The sequence below is a fragment of the Rhinatrema bivittatum genome, chromosome 11 (assembly GCF_901001135.1).
Source record: "Rhinatrema bivittatum chromosome 11, aRhiBiv1.1, whole genome shotgun sequence".
Classification (NCBI taxonomy): Eukaryota; Metazoa; Chordata; class Amphibia; order Gymnophiona; family Rhinatrematidae; genus Rhinatrema; species Rhinatrema bivittatum.
Window position 1 is genome coordinate 63840002 of NC_042625.1, and position 18155 is coordinate 63858156.

The 18155-nt window shown below is 46.6% G+C and overlaps 1 protein-coding gene across 1 annotated transcript in view; it reads left to right on the forward strand.

The window, feature by feature from the left end:
- The window catches only part of RASAL1 (RAS protein activator like 1), a 155687-nt gene that overhangs the window by 8518 nt on the left and 129014 nt on the right, over positions 1-18155 (forward strand). The window lies entirely within an intron of this gene.

Below are 18155 nucleotides of genomic sequence, written 5' to 3' on the forward strand. Positions count from 1 at the left end.
CAAGGAAAGCAGCAGTTCTGCAGAAAGCAGGGAACAGTCGGGACATCTGTGCTCCAGGATGAGGGCAGTGCAACTCCATCTATCTGATGACTCAGAGGACAGTGGAGCAACTGGCACACCTTCACAGTCCTGTCTATGGATTTTGAGATTGGTGTGAATTGCCCCCCAGGGCGTCAGGATTGGTTACACCTGACGCAGGCAGTACAAGTCCCAAAGCCCTTCAAAGGTGCCACAGGGAATCTGATTTCAACAGCAGCTGCTTGGCGCGGGTATCTGCATAATCTGTAACCTGGAGGAGAGGTTGCAGGGTTTCCAGCAGGATCAGGAACTGGCAAGAGGGGGTTTTGTGGAGTCCTTGCTACAGAAAGTGGAAAATTGGCTCAAATCCCACAGGTGACAGGGGGTAGCACCCCCCCCCCCCCCCCCCCCCAGGTTGGCACTCTGACTTTCTGAAAGCAGAAGCTGGTGGCCAGGGTGTAAGAAGGGGAGCGCCGATTCGATTTTTGCACCAGGAGCCGCTAGCTCTGGGGTAGACGCTGCTTCATTTAGAAGAGTCTTGATGAAGAACTAGAAAAACTGAAAGTAGACAAAGCAATGGAGCCAGGCAGGATATATCCCAGCATATTCTGGTGGGTATCCAGATTAGAGGGAAACTGGGAAAGGATGGGATACCATCCGAGGGGGGTGACTAAAAGCTTATGCAGTTCACTAGATGCCTTGTCAGAGCCAGTGTTTTTGCCAGCCCCAGGGGCAGGGACGGAAGGGGGGGGGGGGGACAGGAGCAGAAGGTATGAAGGTGGAGGGGAGGATGGAAGGTGGAGGGGAGCAGTAATGGATGATGAGGGACAGGAACAGATGGTAAGAGCGAGGAGGGGTGACTGGAACAAGAGGTGGAGGCAGGGATGGAAGGTAGGGAGAGCAGTGATGGAAGTTAAGAGCGAGGAGAGAGGATTTAAAGTAAGAGCAAAGCTGCAGGTGCTGGTGTAAGTGAAACTGGTGTTTTTCCTTCTAATCTTGGCCCTGCCACTGATTCCGTGTGTGACCCTGTGTCTCTGTTTTTCTTTTGACCCAGAAGTTTCCTTTAGCTCAGTCGGTACCAGGGCTGGGATCTGGCACCATGACCCTGGGTTCCCCCCCCCCCCCCCTGTTTGATATCTCCACTCAGCCCCCACAAACGTAGCTAGTCTGGTCACTGCAGTGCAGCCCTAGGCCAGGGGCCATGTTCCAGGACCCTGCAATCGTGGGCCTTAAATCCAGCCACTAGGTGTCACCCTACAGCAATGACTATGACTCCCTTCCCCCGGGGGAAGTGGAAGACCCAACTCAGGGATCCAACTGGGACCTTCTGCAGAAGCACTACTGAGCCACCAGGTCAGCCCCTAATCCGATCCCAGCTCTGCCACTGGCTCTGGAAGAGTCACTTTTATCTCTTTGTACCTCTGCCATGGACTCAGTCACTTTACCTCCCTGTGCCTCCATTTCTCCAGCTGTACGTGGATGGTAATAATACTGCTCCTGCCCCCTTTGCCTCATCAGAAGCTTTCAGACTGTCTTACAGCAGACATTTTGGCTGAGCTCAGTCCCCTTTGAGATGGCCCTTATGTATGTTTCCAAATTACTAAATTTTAATGCACATTAGGCTTGTGCTTTGGATAGCAAGCCCTATACAAATGTATTATTTAAGAGAAGCTGTGACCTTTGAACCGTGACTTGTGCTCTTCCATGCAGGAAAGATGAAATTCCTGTCAGGGAACCGATGAGTCCAGCAATTTGCCCCAGAGAATCCTCTGCTTTCTCCATACAGTTGCCTGCATATTGTGTCTGCCGTACCCATCTCTCCTGGTCTAAGCTGATTTTCCTCATGCCCTACAATAGAGAGCAAGTGTCTGAGTGTGAAATATGAACCGTTCGATATGTGAAGGAGAAAGTGTATGGCTTGATGTTTGTCTGCTAGGTTGATTCTACAGTGGCCAAAATGAATATTGCACGCCTCTGTTTTGAATAGCAGGTCCTGCTGAGTCTCTGAAGAACCGTTCCATGGCCGGTATTAAATGAGCCCTAGCCTTCTGAACAAAAGAACATAATAAATTGCCATGCTGGGTCAGACCAAGGGTCCATCAAGCCCAGCATCCTGTTTCCAACAGAGGCCAAACCAGACCACAAGAACCTGGCAATTATCCAAACACTAAGAAGATCCCATGCACCCACTAAAGCCGCCCTCATTTAGCTGCTCTCATGGTTGGCAGCTGCTGGAGTACGTTGGTCAAAAACTAACCTACCATGAGGACGGCCATCCCCTCTCATCCCCTTCTGTATGAGGAGTTTCCATCCAGATAGCTTATCACCCACCACAAGGTATCTCTGCAGCACAGTAGTGCAATAGTGGAGTGAGAGCTCCTGATGGATAGCCTTCAGATCCCGTGTGAAAACAGAGGGCAGCTGCCACTCAAATTCTAAGCCAGCCTGGAGAATGGGGTGTGAAAAACAATCCCTTCACTGAGCAGAAAACAGGGCACCCAGAGGGAACCTATTGAGGACACCTTTTGAAAGCCAATAGTCAGACCTCTCATCCCAAGGCAGGGGAAGAGCACACTTCTCAACCAGATCGGTCCAATTCCGGAAACCCTCCCACTTCCCGGACAAGAGTGGAGCACAATCACCAACCTATGAGGTTCTACTAGCAACAAGGATTGTCTCTAGTGGCCGCCTAGTCAACCAGGCGCATGAAAAGACAACGAAGTGATCCAGCCAGCTACTTTCCTGCACTGATTCATACAAATCAAGGGCTATATCATTACCCTGGTTGGAGCCACTCACCAGGGAGGGAATGTGCCCTGGAGGCTCCACCTAAAGGGGATCTAGAACATAAGCCAGTAAGGGAGGAGACCCAGAAGGGTCCATCCCCTCCTGAAAGGGGGAGATATCCCTGGTATCCACCTCAAAAATGGAGGGAATAGGAATGCATTCTTGGGCAAGATATCCCAGTGCACCAGTGACAGTGGCACACAGCTATGTGATGTCTTCCGGCACAAGAAGAACACACAGACACACATGACAGCGGGCACCTAATAGCACTGTGCACTTGTGCTGTGGTACTCCATCAAGCTGACAGTGACATGCTTGTGTGGAAAGTCGCAGCACCCATGGACCTAGCAATCCATGATATGGCCTGCACGGGCACAAAAACTGCGGCAATGGTCAATGTGTGAGGTGTTGCCATTGGTGTCATATAGCACTCCTGAGTGCTAGACACATGAACGCACTAGAAGGTACCCATGGCACCATCACATGTAGCATCCTGATGGCTATCAAGAGCCACTGCAACGATGCACATGGCACAGGTAGTCCAGCATGGAAAATATATCTTGTCACATGTGGTGATTGTGTGCGATACCAGAGACACCTATTAGAATGTGATGGAAGGAATGGCTCCCAAGGAGTTTACAGCATCCAGGCACCCTCCACAATAAGAATGGCATAGACTGCACCCACATCGATGATAATAACGCTGCTGCCAATTGTACCCAGGAACTCCGACAGTGATGGTAGTGCCCCTGCAGTGTGCATGATGATTGGATGCATAGACAACCCCCACCTTCAGTGCTCCACTGTCCTAATGATGCTCTATGACGATCTCAGCACTCAGTGCACTCAAATGAGGGCAATAGCGCCAACTGCATCACCCTACATCATAGCGCCCGATGGCAACCTAGGCACATGATAGGTGGATGACAGCGCAGATGGTATCCAGAATGACCACGGTGCTTGATGGCACCTGATGATATAAATGGCACTCAATGGCAACCCAGGCACTCTATGGCACCCATGGAATCAAAGGCAACCCTGGTGCCCAATAGTGTACAAGGTCCTCGACAGCAACTAGGGCGTCCATGGGGCTCAATAGTGCATGACACTTAATGGCGTCCATGGTGCCAAAGGTGACAATGGAGCTCCTTGCACTCTGGCAGCAGTGGCGCCAGGTCCTTCAATGGCACCCTCTGTGCTCGAAGGGACCCACGGAGTCCCTCTTGACAGCACCAGCAGTGCTCATTTGTGCCTCTAGGTACTGGACAGCATCTGTGGTGCTCACTGGTGCCCTGGTACCTGACAGTATTGATGGCACTCATGCGCCTGATGGCATCCATCAATGGCACTAATTGCACTCTTTGGCATCCATTGCGTTGTTGATGGCCACCATGCCACTGTACCTGATGGCACACATGTTGCTTGATGGCATTGATGGCATCATTGGTGTCCATGTTGCTTGATTGTACCTGTGCTGCTTGTTGGCATCAGTGACACCCCCAGTGAACAATGACACACCTAGTGCTTGACAGCATCAATGACACTCATGGCACTTGATGGCCATCATGCCACAGTGCACGACAGCACACATGCCACTCGGTGGCATCAATGGCACCCATGGTGCTCGATGGCCACCTCACTACTGTGCTTGATAACACCCATGCTGCTCAGCGGCATCAACAGCAGCAGTGACATCCACAGTGCTTAGTAGTGCCCATGACACTCACTGGCATCACGGGTGTCCAGGGCATACGAAGGCCTCCATGATTCTCAACAGCATCCATGCCCTTGATCCAGGGTGCCAACTAGCATTCGTGGTATTTGATGGCATCATGGCAGCCATGGAATTCAATGGCATCCAAGGCACTCAATGGCATTGAGGACATCCAGGTGCTTGATGGCATCCAAGGTGCTCAAGGGCGTTCATGGTTCTCGATGGTGGCTATAGTATCAATGGTGCCCTTGGTGCTCAATGAGCTCCTCAGTCCATCAGTGCTGTGGCATGGATGTGCACCCAAAACTGACACCGGACATGGTGCATCATCAAAGGTTATCGCCCAAGCTCATGCTCACCCTCTCTCCAAAGGAAATGCAGTGCCAGATCGATCTGATAAGCAGGAGGGGGGAGGTTTCTTCATCCAGGGCACCAGCCAAGAAGACTAGTTCCCATGAGTGTGGGAAGGATGAGCTCTCCTCCTCACGGGTATATCTGGTCTTGAATTCCTTCATGGTCTGAGCCTCCATCAGTGGCCAGTGGTCGGACAGAGTGTCCTGGAACTCCTGCCTGGATTGGAACTCAGGCAAGTCCGCAGGCCAGATGCCTACTCGGATCACAAAGTACTGCACACTGCCTGTCCGAACAGGCACCTGACAAAGGCAAAAAAGCAGACAGCTTAATGAGAGGACACAGAAATAAGTTGCAGATGCAGCATTATTTAATAGGAAAAGAAATCAGACTTTGCCCAGCCACACAAGGTACTAGGCCCGCCGTGTGGCCGACAGAGAAATTGAATAAGGTTCTGTTAGAAAAATCAGCTGCAGCTCCAGAAAAATCCCCAGGAGTAGCAGTCAGGGAGAGAGCAAAGCTGAGTACCGCAACCACACAGCTCGGCAGAAAAAGAAAAACTGAGGGACACTGCCTAGGGGGCAGGGAGATAACTACAGCTGCACGTGCTCAGTAGATCACACTGAAAGCTCTAGATTCTTTGAGATCAAAGATTCTAGATGATGTCGCCCATGTGTGAGGACTGCCATCCTGCTTGTACTCGGAGAATCAGAGTTAGCCAGAGAACTTATCCAGCTAACTCTGGTCATGCTGCAGACCTGTCCTAAAGTTAGCTGGATAAACACATCTGGCTAACTTCAGAAAACCTTGGTATATTCAGTGGTGCAGCTGTGACACTGAACATACAGCAGTAGTTATCAAGGTAGAGCAGTAGTTATCAAGGTAGAGCCACACAGTGGCTGAATATGGACTTCTTAGAGCTTGATGTTCAAAACAGCTCTCAGCCAGCTAAGTGCCATCTAGCTAAGTGGTGCCACTGAATATCCAGCTACGGTCAGCAGGCACCACTTAACCAACTAAATGGCTTAGCTGGCTAAGTTTTGAGCTGTGACAAACCAAATTCTATATGAACACCACTGAAAACAGCGATCCACTTAATTATAATCAAATCTAGAGCACAATATTGCTCTGTCGCTGTGAAAAATTTTTTTTTATGTGTGTCAGTTTCAAATAAATATCAATATTACTTATATCTTAAATTCAATACCTACACTCAATATGGATCTTAAATTCAATACCTACACTCAATATGGATCTGGAAATTTCCAAAAAAATCTTATTTAGCTGTCTGGAAAAATATTTTGTGGAAAGAGCAGAAGGTTTCTTATAAAGTGTAGGGGTCCCCGCACCAATTTGTTATTGGTTATAATCATTAACCTCCTGCCACCTCCGTATACAATTTTTTAAATTTTTTTTAGAATATTTTCTCAAAGTCCCAAAATTTCAATGACGTCTGTCATGTTGTTAACGCTGATCTATGAGTGGAGAAAAATCATACTTTGAATGAAATTGAAATTTGAAGTTTGTACTTATCTTTAAGCGGGTACCTTCCGACTTCCTAGGTGTTGGCTTCTTTAAATGATGAAACTGAATCCCGACACGTTCGTGTTTCAGACAAAAGACTTTCTTCAGGGGAGTCTCACGATAGAAATAGAAATGTTTTACCTCGCTGCATTATACTTCAAATCAAATTGCCTTTATCACTGCTTCTTTACTGCTCCGTGCCGCCGAACAGATGTCATGGGACGTGTGCTCTAGATTTGATTATAATTAAGTTTTGAGCTGGACAAGTCAGGGAAGGGGAATGGGCGGATCCGAGAGGAGTTGAGTTGGCTGGATAAATTAAGCGACTAATTCGATATTCAGAATTAGCCAGCTGATTGGTCGGACCAAAGGGTGTCCTAAAGTTAGCTGGTTAAGCTAACTTTAAGATAGCCAGGTATATTCAGTGGCGCAGTTGTGCTGCTGAAAATATAACACTAGTTAGCCGGTTATGTATAACTAACTAACTAGCAGAGCCACACAGCAGCTCAATATGGACCTCACAGTGTTTAGTACTGTTGAAGGAAACAGAACATATGTTGACAGGTAAAGCCCATCTAGTCTGCTGAATTCACTTCCTAGACCGCAGAGGAACGCACAATGTAATGTGAGAAGTTTCTGTGGTGAGGCTACAAAGCAATAACAATCATAGGGGTGGATTTTAAAAGGGTTACACTCGTATCCCTGCTCCTGCCCGTGCCAAGCCTATTTTGCATAGGCCTGGTGAAGCGCGCAAGCCCCGGGACGCGCATATGTCCCAGGGCTTGAAAAAAAGGGGAGGGGCAGGGGTGGGACCGAGGCCTCCGGCACAGTGGCCGTGCTGGGGGATCACGCACCGGCACTCGGCTGGCGCGCGCAACCTATGCCTGCCTGGAGGCAGGCATATCTTATTTAACAAAGGTCAGGGGGGTTTAGATAGGGCTGGGGGGCGGATTAGGGAGGGGAAGGTGGGGGGGGGGGGGGGCGGAAGGAAAGTTCCCTCTGAGGCCGCTTCGATTTTGGAGCGGCCTCGGAGGGAACGGGGAAAGCCATCGGGGCTCCCCTAGGGCTCGGCACGTGCAAGGTGCACAAGTGTGCACCCCCTTCCGTGCTCCGACCCCCGGAATTTATAACATGCACGTGGCTGTACGCGCATGTTATAAAATCGGGCATAGCTACTAAAATCTGGTCCATAATGTAATCAAATTTGACATATTCACTGGAAGGAGGATATTAAGTAAAACTACTTCAGTAGCATATAACTTTAAAAAGGGAGACTATGATAGAAAAAAACTAAAAGAAGCAGTTACAAGGGTTAAAAGTTTGCATGAGACATGGGCATTGTTTAAAAATACAATTTTGGAAACCCAGATAAAATGTATTCCATGCTTTAAAAAAGGTCGAAGGAAGACCATGTGATTGCCGGTGTGATTTAATGGTGAGATAAAGGAGGCAGTTAAAGCTAAAAAGGCATCATTCAGATAATGGAAAGCAGGCCCACGTGATGAAAACAGGCAAGAACATAAGAATTGGCAAGTTGGATGTAAAACAGTAGTTAGATAAGACAAGAGAAAAAATTTGCTAGTCAGGCAAAAACTAATAATAATAAACTTTTTCAAGTACATTCAAAATAAAGAGCCTGTGAGAGTAAATTGAGCTGCTAGATGCTCAGGGAGGACAAGGAGATAGCAGGAAATGAATTCTTTGCCTCAGTCTTTACAGAGGTGGCTGTTAAGAACATCCACATCTAAAAAAATTCTTTAATGGTGGAGATTCTGAGCAACTAAAGCAAATATCTATGACAATGAAGGATTTTATTTATTTATAAGCTTTTCTTTGCCGACATTCGTAAGGCACATCATGCCGGCTTACATTTAACTGAAAAGGAGGAAAATACAATAAACACAATATCATATCGCAATCAATGTAAAGGAGAAACTATTTACATGATATGAGGAATTATAATTCAGGTTTGAAAGCAAAACAAAGAGGTAGAAAGGGCAGAAAAGAACTTTGCTGTTAGCGCAAGCCTGCGATAGCCTTAGAAAATAAGGCCCATACGGGCGGATTTTAAAAGCCCTGCTCGCGTAAATCCACCCGGATTTACGTAAGTCCCGGTTTTTTTTGAAGGGGCGTGTCGGGGGCGGGGCCGAACGACGCGGCGTTTTGGGGGCGGGACCGGGGGCGTGGTGCCGGCCCGGGGGCGTGGTCCAGGCCTCTGGACCAGCCCCCGGGTTGGATGACAGCGCGCCAGCAGTCCGCTGGCGCGCATAGATTTAAGTATGCTTCTCGCAGGCGTAAATCTAGGGACAAAGGTAAGGGGGGGGGGGGTTTAGATAGGGCCCTTTAGGTAGGGGAAGGGAGGGCGAAAGAAAGTTCCCTCCGAGGCCGCTCCGATTTCGGAGTGGCCTCGGAGGGAATGGAGGCAGGCTGCGCGGCTCGGCGCGCACAGGCTGCCCAAAATCGGCAGCCTTGCATGCGCCGATCCAGGATTTTATAAGATACGCGCGGCTATGCGCGTATCTTATAAAATGCTGCGTACTTTTGTTTGCGCCTGCTGCGCGAACAAAAGTACGTGATCGCGCTTTTTTTAAAAATCTACCCCTCAGTGTATTTGGATTTTTAGAAGGCATTTGACAAAGTCAAGGGATAGAAGTGAGCTGTGAATTGGTAACTGTTTTTATTTAATTTTTAAAATTTATAACCCACAAAATCTCCATAGTTCAGTGTGGGTAACAATATATATATTTTGTATGTGTATATATATATTGTTATATATATATATATATATCTATACATACAAAATTTAAAATATCAAAAACATTAAAACTTACAATTAAAATACAAAATATAAAATATTTATTTATTTATTTATTTATTTTAAATTTGTATATACCGGAATTCCTGTATGCAATACAAATCAGTCCGTTTTACAAGTAACGAAAGAGGTTGCCCTGGTCTGGGAAGTTAGACCTGGGTTTTTTTTACATAGAACATGGAACAATAACAATAAACCATTGAACATTATTACAAGTAACATAGAATGTAACAATAGCATTTAACAGATTTAACCTTTTTTACAAAGAACTTTAGTAGCGAATATGGTCTGCAGTAGACGGTTATATAAAGGTGAATAATGACTGTTAGAATTGCGAATAAGCAAGTACGGTATGAAAATTAAGTGGCAAGGTGTTGGTGACACCCTGCAATGGTTGGATCTGAAAGTCAGGAGGAGGTGCCTATTGGAAAGCTTGCCTGAAGAGCCAGGTTTTTAACCTTTTTTTGAACTCTAGTAGATTGGGTTCGAGTCGAAGGTCTGGTGGGAGCGCATTCCATTGGTGTGGTCCCGCAGTGGAGAGTGCTCTTTTTCTTAGTGTTGATTTGGCAGGAGCTGCGGCTAACGTGCCTTTGTAGGTGCTTCTGATGGGTCTGGAAGATAAGTGTGGACGAAGTTGGGTTTGTAGAGATATAGGTGCGACGTTATGAATTGCTTTATGAATGATGGTTAATGTTTTATATAGGATTCTCTGTTTGATGGGTAGCCAGTGGAGGTTGCTCAAGATGGGGGTAATATGGTCTCTTCTCTTCGTGTTAGTTAGGATTCTGGCTGTGGCATTTTGTACTATCTGTAGGGGTTTGATGCTGTTGGAGGGGAGGCCAAGTAAGATTGAGTTGCAGTAATCAAGTTTCGAAAAAATAATGGATTGAAGAACGAGGCAAAAGTCATTGAAGTGAAGGAGTGGCTTTAGTTTCTTTAGGACCTGTAGTTTAAAGAAGCAGTCCCTGGTGGTTGTGTTTATGAATTTTTTTAGGTTAAGTTGATTGTCCAGCCATGCTCCTAGATTCCTGACGTCAGCAGAGAGCTCAATGTTTAAAGATGTGGTTTGTGTCAGGTTAGGTGTGTGGGTGTTCAGGTTGTGTGAAATCAGTAGCAACTCTGTTTTGCTGGAGTTTAGAATCAGGTTCAGGCTGGAGAGTACTTGTTTAATTGGTTGAAGACAATTCTCCCAGTAGGCGAAGGTTTTTTGAATAGATTCTGTGATAGGGATGAGGATCCCTATCACAGAAATACAACAGCATGATTAAAATACCCTAATCATATACTACTGTAGATCATTTCGGATAAGCCTGCATGGAAAGATTTGGGTTTCATTTCTTCCTGAAAGCTTTGTCATTTTCCATACATAATTCCAAGGGAAGCTTGTTCCACATCTCTAGTCCATTAAAAGCTTTCCCTGAAGCACATGCCAGTCTAAAATCTTTCACAGTAGGAACATCAAGTAATTTCTGAGTTTGTGATCACAGTGATCTTCTTGGTACATAGGCAAATATTCTCTCTGCTAGACATCTTCCTCATAAACAACTTTATGCAAAATGGTCTGCATTTTAAGCTGAATCCTTTGGACTATTGGCAGGAAATGTAGCTGTTTCATATATGGTTTCACATCTATTCCCCAGCGAAACCCAAAAATAAGCCTAACCTCTGACTAAATCAGCTGTAATGCTTTTATTAAATACTTTGGTAACCCCATATATAATACATTACAGTAGTCCACTGCTCACAAAACTAAGTCCTAGACCACTAGTCTGAGATCCATAGATGTTCAATAATTACGCAGTGGCCTCACCAAACAGAGTTTATAAAAAGCTATCCGTGATACCTTTCTAATTTGACTTTTAAATGATAGCTTACTATTTACTACTCCTAAATTATGTGCCGCCTCCAAAATCTGAAATTTCTGTATCCTGAAAACTCTAAATTCCCTCCCCATAGGACTGCAGTTTTACTTTTATTTAGTGTATTACTTGATTAGTCAAAAACCACTGTCCAATGTGGACTTAACATTTTTTAAACATTTCTTCAGGAAATTTTCCTGGCATACTAGGAATAAAAAAACTTGAACGTCATCCGCGTACAATTTGTAGATCAACACTGATGATTTCGTCAAAGACCCCAGTGGTTGCATAAAGATATTAAAAAGTGTAGTTGATATGGCTGACCCTTGAGGAGCACCTAGCTTAACCTCATACCACTGACAATCGCTCCCTGCAAATCTTACCTTCTGTCTCCTACCAGTTAGCATAGAAGGAAACCATTCAAGTACCTTTCCTCCAATCCCAACTAATTGCAGCCTTGAAAGCAAAAAAGCATGTTATCTCATGCGTATTCATTGTGGACATCTTGAAAACCTGACTGGCTGGGGGGTCCTGCAGGACAGGTTTGGGAACCACTGACACAGGAACTAAAAAAGATGCAGACTAGAGAGACAAAAATGATAAAGGAGATGGAACATCTCTCCTGTGATGCAGGCTAGGGCTCTTCAGCTTGGAAAAGAGAGGGCTAAGAGGGGACATGATAGAAGTTTATAAAATCATGAGTGGGGTGGAACGGGTAAATAAAGGAGCGTTATTTACCCTTTCAAATAATACTAAAACAAGGGGACATGCAATGAAACTAACAGCCAGCAGATTCAGAGTACTTTTTCACTCGGCGCACAATCAAGCTGTGGAACTGTTCCCAGAGGATGTGATCAAGGCGATTAGCACAGTGGGGTTTAAAAGAGGTCTGGACAGGTTCCTGGAGGGAAAAGCCTCTAACACATTATTAGCAGGTAGACTAAAGAAAGCTCTTGCTATCCTTGGGAATGAGTAACAGGAATTAGATGTGCCAGGTTCTTGTGACCTGGATTGGCCACTGTCGGAGACAGGATGCTGGCCTCGATGGCCCTTGGACTGACCCCACATGGCAATTCTGATATTTTTATGCAAAACCAAAGACCCCAGTTAGTCAAGGCTTTCTCTTTATTTTTTATTATTTGAATTTTTGCTTCTTTGCTTCTTCACACCTAAGTATCCTCTGTGATTATTCCAGGCTTGCCTTATTTGTGTATTTATTTACAGTTTTATTCTCCACCTCATGCCCTGAAAGGCCATTTAATTCACCCATCATCTTTTCCATGAAGAAATATTTTCTGACATTACCGCAAGCTAAACAATACTGAGTGCAAAAGCAGACAGAAAGGGTACGGACAATCCTAGTAAAATTCTTCAGGAAATGGTATCAGGAAATGGCAGTGCTTAAGAGCTTAATCCACAGTCTCTTGCCCACAATGGGCTGCAGACTGTATCATTTGAGAAGCACTTAGGATCACATCATCTACCGGTTCCCAACCTATAATGCTCAATCATTGGCAATATTTATTATTCACAAAAAACAGTTCCTCTTTAGAAAATTCTTTTTAAAAAATGTCTTTTGTACTTATCTATCAAAACTTATTTGGGATAAACTCAGACTGCACATGGAAAAAACCTATAATCATTTAGGTGACCAGATCAAGGCGCAGCCTCGACAATGTTTCAGTGCCGCCCCCACTCCTCCCTCAGGAGTCCAGAATGCAAAGCCTCATACTTGGCCTCATAGGGCTTTGCCTTGACCCTGCATCTGCCTCCTGATCATCAGCTGCTGTGAGCCCCCACCCTCTAGTCCGTGACCAGTGCCACCTCTGGAGTGTAACCTCACAACGCCTGTGTGTGTGTGTGAATGGGAATACCGCCTGGATTGTGTCCTGACCAGCTTTCTGCTCATGAACCATTTCAGGGGAGGGCGGAGTGGCCACGTTTCATCACCCGCATGTCTCACCAGAACTGTGTCTCGGCAGACGCCTTTGGGAGGCCGTGTCTGTGTAACAGTTTCCTTGGTATTGTCTCTTTCTCACATCTCCACATTTGGTGAGTGGTTTTATTGCCGAGCCAAGCACAGGGCTGGATTTGAGATTATGCTGCCCATAAGCAGAAGGCCAGGGGTAGAGGTCTGAGAGCAGCCGGGAGGCTCCTTCCAAATTTGGCGCCCTGGGCCTGTGTCTGTGTCGCCTGTGCCTAAATCCAGCCCCTGCCCAAGCAGGCGTTGGAGAGTCCTTTAGCCTGAACTCCTTCCAGAGTGATGGTGCTTTTTTGTATCTTTAAAATCTATTGCCTGGTTTGTGAAACTTTTAATTTACCATAAAGGAAATATGTTGCAGCTGCTGTATTGATTTTAAATGCCAAACATTAACTGACTCTTTATACCTTGGATAAAGGAGTGTGGCTGCTGGCTTAATCCACTGGAATGCTTAGAAACAAAAAATATATATAGCAGGTGATTCCTTTTTATTGGACAAACTTAATACATTTCTTGACTTGCTTTTGAGAGCTAATATTCTCTTCTTCAGCTCAGAATGGACCATTTTTATATCTTCTGCTTAGGGTGCTTTTTATCCACTGTGACTGTAAGGAAATTTCGCCCCTTTGAACAAACTCCACAGCATATAAACCCTCTGGCACTGAAGCCCATTGCTGGACAGGAAATAGTGCATGACTCCCATTTTGGCCCCTGTAATTCCTCCTTTCTCCTTTTCTCTTCCAGCTCAATCAGAACCAGGGCTGGGATCTTGGAGCCATGAGCCTTCATTCACAACTATCTGCAGATTTCTCCCCCCCCCCCCCCCCCTTTTTTTTCGATAGCCTCTCCCGCCCATTGTTCTTAGTCTGGGCATTGTCGCCATAGTCCTGAGACTGGGAGCCAGGCACCAGGGCTCCTTCCTGAACCTTCTGTCATGGGCTCAAAGCCTGGTCACCAGCAGGTCCATATTAAAGCATTTAGCTGAAAATGTGGCCACTTGTCCTGCTAAATTCTAAGCCAGCTAAAATTTGGCTGGAAAAGTCAGGGGGATCGAGATGCATTCCGGGGAAGAGTTGAGATAGCCGAACAAGTTATCCGGCTAACTCCGATATTCAGAATTAGCTGGACAATTTATCCATCTAACTCTGGTCGTATCGCAGAATGTCCTAACGTTAGCAGGCTAAACTTATCCGCTAACTTCAGGATATCTAGGTTTATTTAGTGGCGCAGCGTTGTTCAGTTAACTAGCAGAGCTGCACAGCAGTTGAATATGGACCTCCAGATGACCTTTAACAATATTCATATCTCCCTCCCCTACCAGGGGCTGTGAACGCTAGGTCCACCGGGCCAACTCCATTCTAGCTTTAACTATGTGCTTACTTCAGCAGACCTGAAGAGGTAACCGGCCCCAAGCTACGGTGTTCCAGGAAAAGTAGATTTGTCTTCTTGAGGTCTTGTTCTCAGGATACCTGGCTAACCTCGGTTTCTTCAGGGTCTTCCTTGAAACGGGCAAGGGGGTCACTTTCAGAAGCTTCAGAGCACTGACCAGCTCGGTAGAGCAGTGAGGGGGGCAAGGCTTTCACGGTCTCTCAATAACAAGGCCACACACTGAAGAGAGAGGTAAAAGTGTAACATATAGGCACAGAGGGAAAGAACAGCTCTTGAAGTTTCAACAATCCTTCAGCGCAAAAATACATATTCTCATACCAGCTGAGGAAATTGTCAGGAAACTGAGAACTTCTCGTGCTCCAAATGGATTTCTTATTCCCTCAAAACCCTCTTTGGAAAGGATGCAGGCCTCTTCTTCCACTTGAACCAAAAGACATATATTTATTCAAAGGATTTATTACTCTCTCCTCTACTGGAGTTCTCCCAGTGAGGTACATTATTACAAAGTAGATTACACCCCAGGGGTAGACAGGGCTATAGAACAAATGACATATAATTGGAGGTCATTACATGTGGGGGGTGTTTAAGTTATACCTTGTGGAGGCAATGCAGTATACGACATACAGTGCTGTGCATATTGTGCAGAGAGAAAGTGAGGTGCATCTCAAACAACTCCGTATCCTACTTGGAAGGGGATATTTAGGGGTCATAAACGTGCAGCCCTAGTAAGAGAAGGGGGTCCTAAGGAAGGGCTGAAGCATGTGAGGCCAGCTGGGGGGGGGGGGGGGGGGGGGGGATTAGGTCTGGTAAAACAGCCTAGTTTTAACCCCACGGGGGAATGACAGAATATTAGTAGTTAGTCTATTGGTAGTAGTTATTCTATTAGAAGAGAGTTCCAGAGCTTATGGAGGAAGAGGGAAATGGCATGTATATGAGTGCGGGCCGGTCTGGAGTATCTTTGGGAGGGGTTTGTAGGGATGTATGTAAGCAGTCTATCAGGTAAGTAGGCCCTTGTCCTTTCAGAACTTGGAATGCTATGCAGAGGGCTTTGACATGGGACTGGTAGCCAGTGTAGGACTTTGAATACTAGGGTAATGTGATCTCTGCAGCAAGACAGCATCCCCGCTGTAACGTTCTGAACTAGTTGTAGGCAATATAGGAGCATGTGTGGGAGATCCACATACAGGGCGTTTCAGCAGTCCAGCTGGAACAGAACAAAGGCATAGGTCAAGGTGGCCAGGTTATCTTCCTCCAGGTATGGTTTTCTTCAGTTGTCAGAGGAGATGGAAGGCATTCTTGGCAACTGTGGAGATTTGTGATTCTAGGTATAGACTGGCATCGAGGAGGATGCCCTGACTGCAAAATTTTGATTTTATTGCAAATAGAGTGTCATTAAGTTTCAGTTTTAGGTTATTGAGTGGGGCAGAGAAGTCAAGGGTTAGTACCTCTGATCAGTGGAGTTTAGTTTGAACTTGTTGTCCCTATTTATGCGAGAAGGCTATTTGTTTTTGGTATGGCGGTGTCCTTATCAGGGACCTGGATGTCATTTGCATAGCTGAAGCACCAAAGTTTGGTCTCTCTGATTTCCTTGATGACATGTCTGAAGTAGATGTTGAAAAGGGAATGGGGAGAGGATGGATCCCTGCGGGACGCCGCATGACAGCGGTTTGAGCGATGAGGAGGGGTCACCCATGAAAATCTAAAGCGTTCTTCCCGTTAGGAAGGATCGGAACTAGTTTAGGGCCCGATGCAGATGTCAGATAGCCCGTTCGTTAGTATGGTGTGATCGATGGTGTCAAAAGTGGACGAGAAATCAAGGAGGATTAGGGTAGAGGATTGGTGCAACAGAATCCTGGACAAGTCTCTCGTGCCAGATGATCGGAACAGAAACCTTCTGCAAGCTCGATCCCTCCTGGAACCCAGTCCGGTAGGAGAAGGAAGATGAGCTGCACATCCTCTGCCAGGAGTCTGGAGAGCCACTGCTCTTGCTGCTTCTCCCTAGCTCCTCTGGATGAACTCTCCCCCTGGTGACTCTTGGAATCCCCTTTTTCCACAGTTTGGACGCAGGCACATCCCGTAAGACAGATGTTCCCAACCAGCGTGCTGCAGAGGATTAAGGTGCCGCGGGGGAACCTTGTGTGCTGTGAAATTTTGTGCCCCCCCCCCCCAGGGAGAGAAGATGAGAGTGGATCACAGCCACCGCTGCCACTACTGCTGCTGCTGCTGCTGCTGTCTTTCCCTTTCCCCCAGATCCCCTGTCCGTAACATCCTATATTGCTCCTTACCTGCTGCTGCCGCCTGCGGCTCCTCTGCCGCCTGTCTGCTAAAGGCAAAACTGTGCCAGGTCAGCAGGCCTCATGAGACTTAAGGGCCAAGCAACAGCTCTGAATTCAGCAGGAAGCTGGCAGAGGAGGCGGCGGCGGCAGCAGTGATCACAAACTACAATCAATTGTTAAACGTTATTAGGTTTTTTTTTTCTTGTTAAACGTTCCTATGTTTTATTGTTTCACCTGCATAACATTATATGTACTGTTGTTCCTACTGTAAACCGTTGTGAAGGCCAGCTCCAAACAACGGTATATAAAAGCACATAAATACACCGCACCGCTCGCCCTGACAGAGATGATCCCAAGAGGGGAAAATGGGTAATGCCAGGGGCTGGGGAGGGAAAGGAAGGTGTTGATGCCAGGAGTGTGAGAGGGAAGGAAAGTGGTGATATCGGGGGGGGGGGGGGGGGGGTGAGGGAAGGGAAGAGATAATATTGGGGAGGGGGAAGAGAAGTAAGGGAAGTGGTGCTGCCAAGACATTGGGGGAATGGAAGGTGGTGATGCCAGAAAGTAGAAGAGGAAGGAGATGCCAGAGGGCTGGGGAGGAGGGAAGGGAGGGTGGTGATGCCGGGTGGTCAGGGGGAGGGAAGGGAAAGGATGGTAGTGATACCAGGGGAGAAAATGGAGTTGTTGCTGCCAGAAGATGGGAGTGAGGGAAGGGAAAGGAAAGGAAGGTGATGATGATGCTGGTTGGTGGGGGTGGGGGTGGGGAGAGCAAAGGCGATGATGCTGGAGGTTGGTGAGGTGAGGGAAAGTGATGAACCCAGCGCAGGGTGTGCCTCTACATGCAAAAAGATTGGGAAGCCCTGCTGTGAGGGACAGATCCTAAACCTTGCTCACAAAATGAATTCGCGCCCATGGAACCTCCCCAAGTGAGGCCTAATAAGCTTTACACCTGCAGTGAATGTTCATGAGATTTAGTTGCATGTAATGGCTCTAGTTTGTGGTCAAACTACATATTTTGGGTACCCTGGAAATGAGCCCTTTTTACCTCTCTGGAGGACAAACTTGAGACTGCTTAGAGGCTTCTTGGTTGGAACGTCATGGCAGAAGGGTTAAAAGAAACAATCCTGGGGGAATGGAGACTGCAGAAATCTATAAGAATATCCACTAATAAATACTCAAGCACAAAGCAGAGCAAGATAAGCTGATGATACAAACCACCCCATGCTCTAGGCAAACAGCAGGGGGCCAGGTCTTGCCATGTGATTTTGCCAGGCTCAGACATTGTCTAAGACCACACAGGGATAGGCACCGTCCATCTGAAATAGAAATAGAAAAATGGCCCTGAGAAAGTAAAGTTAAATGTAGCAGCACACAATCCCAGGAATGCAGGACCCTTGGCTGACTGGATCCTGCAGGTTAACAGACAAGGGTACAGTAATTGGGC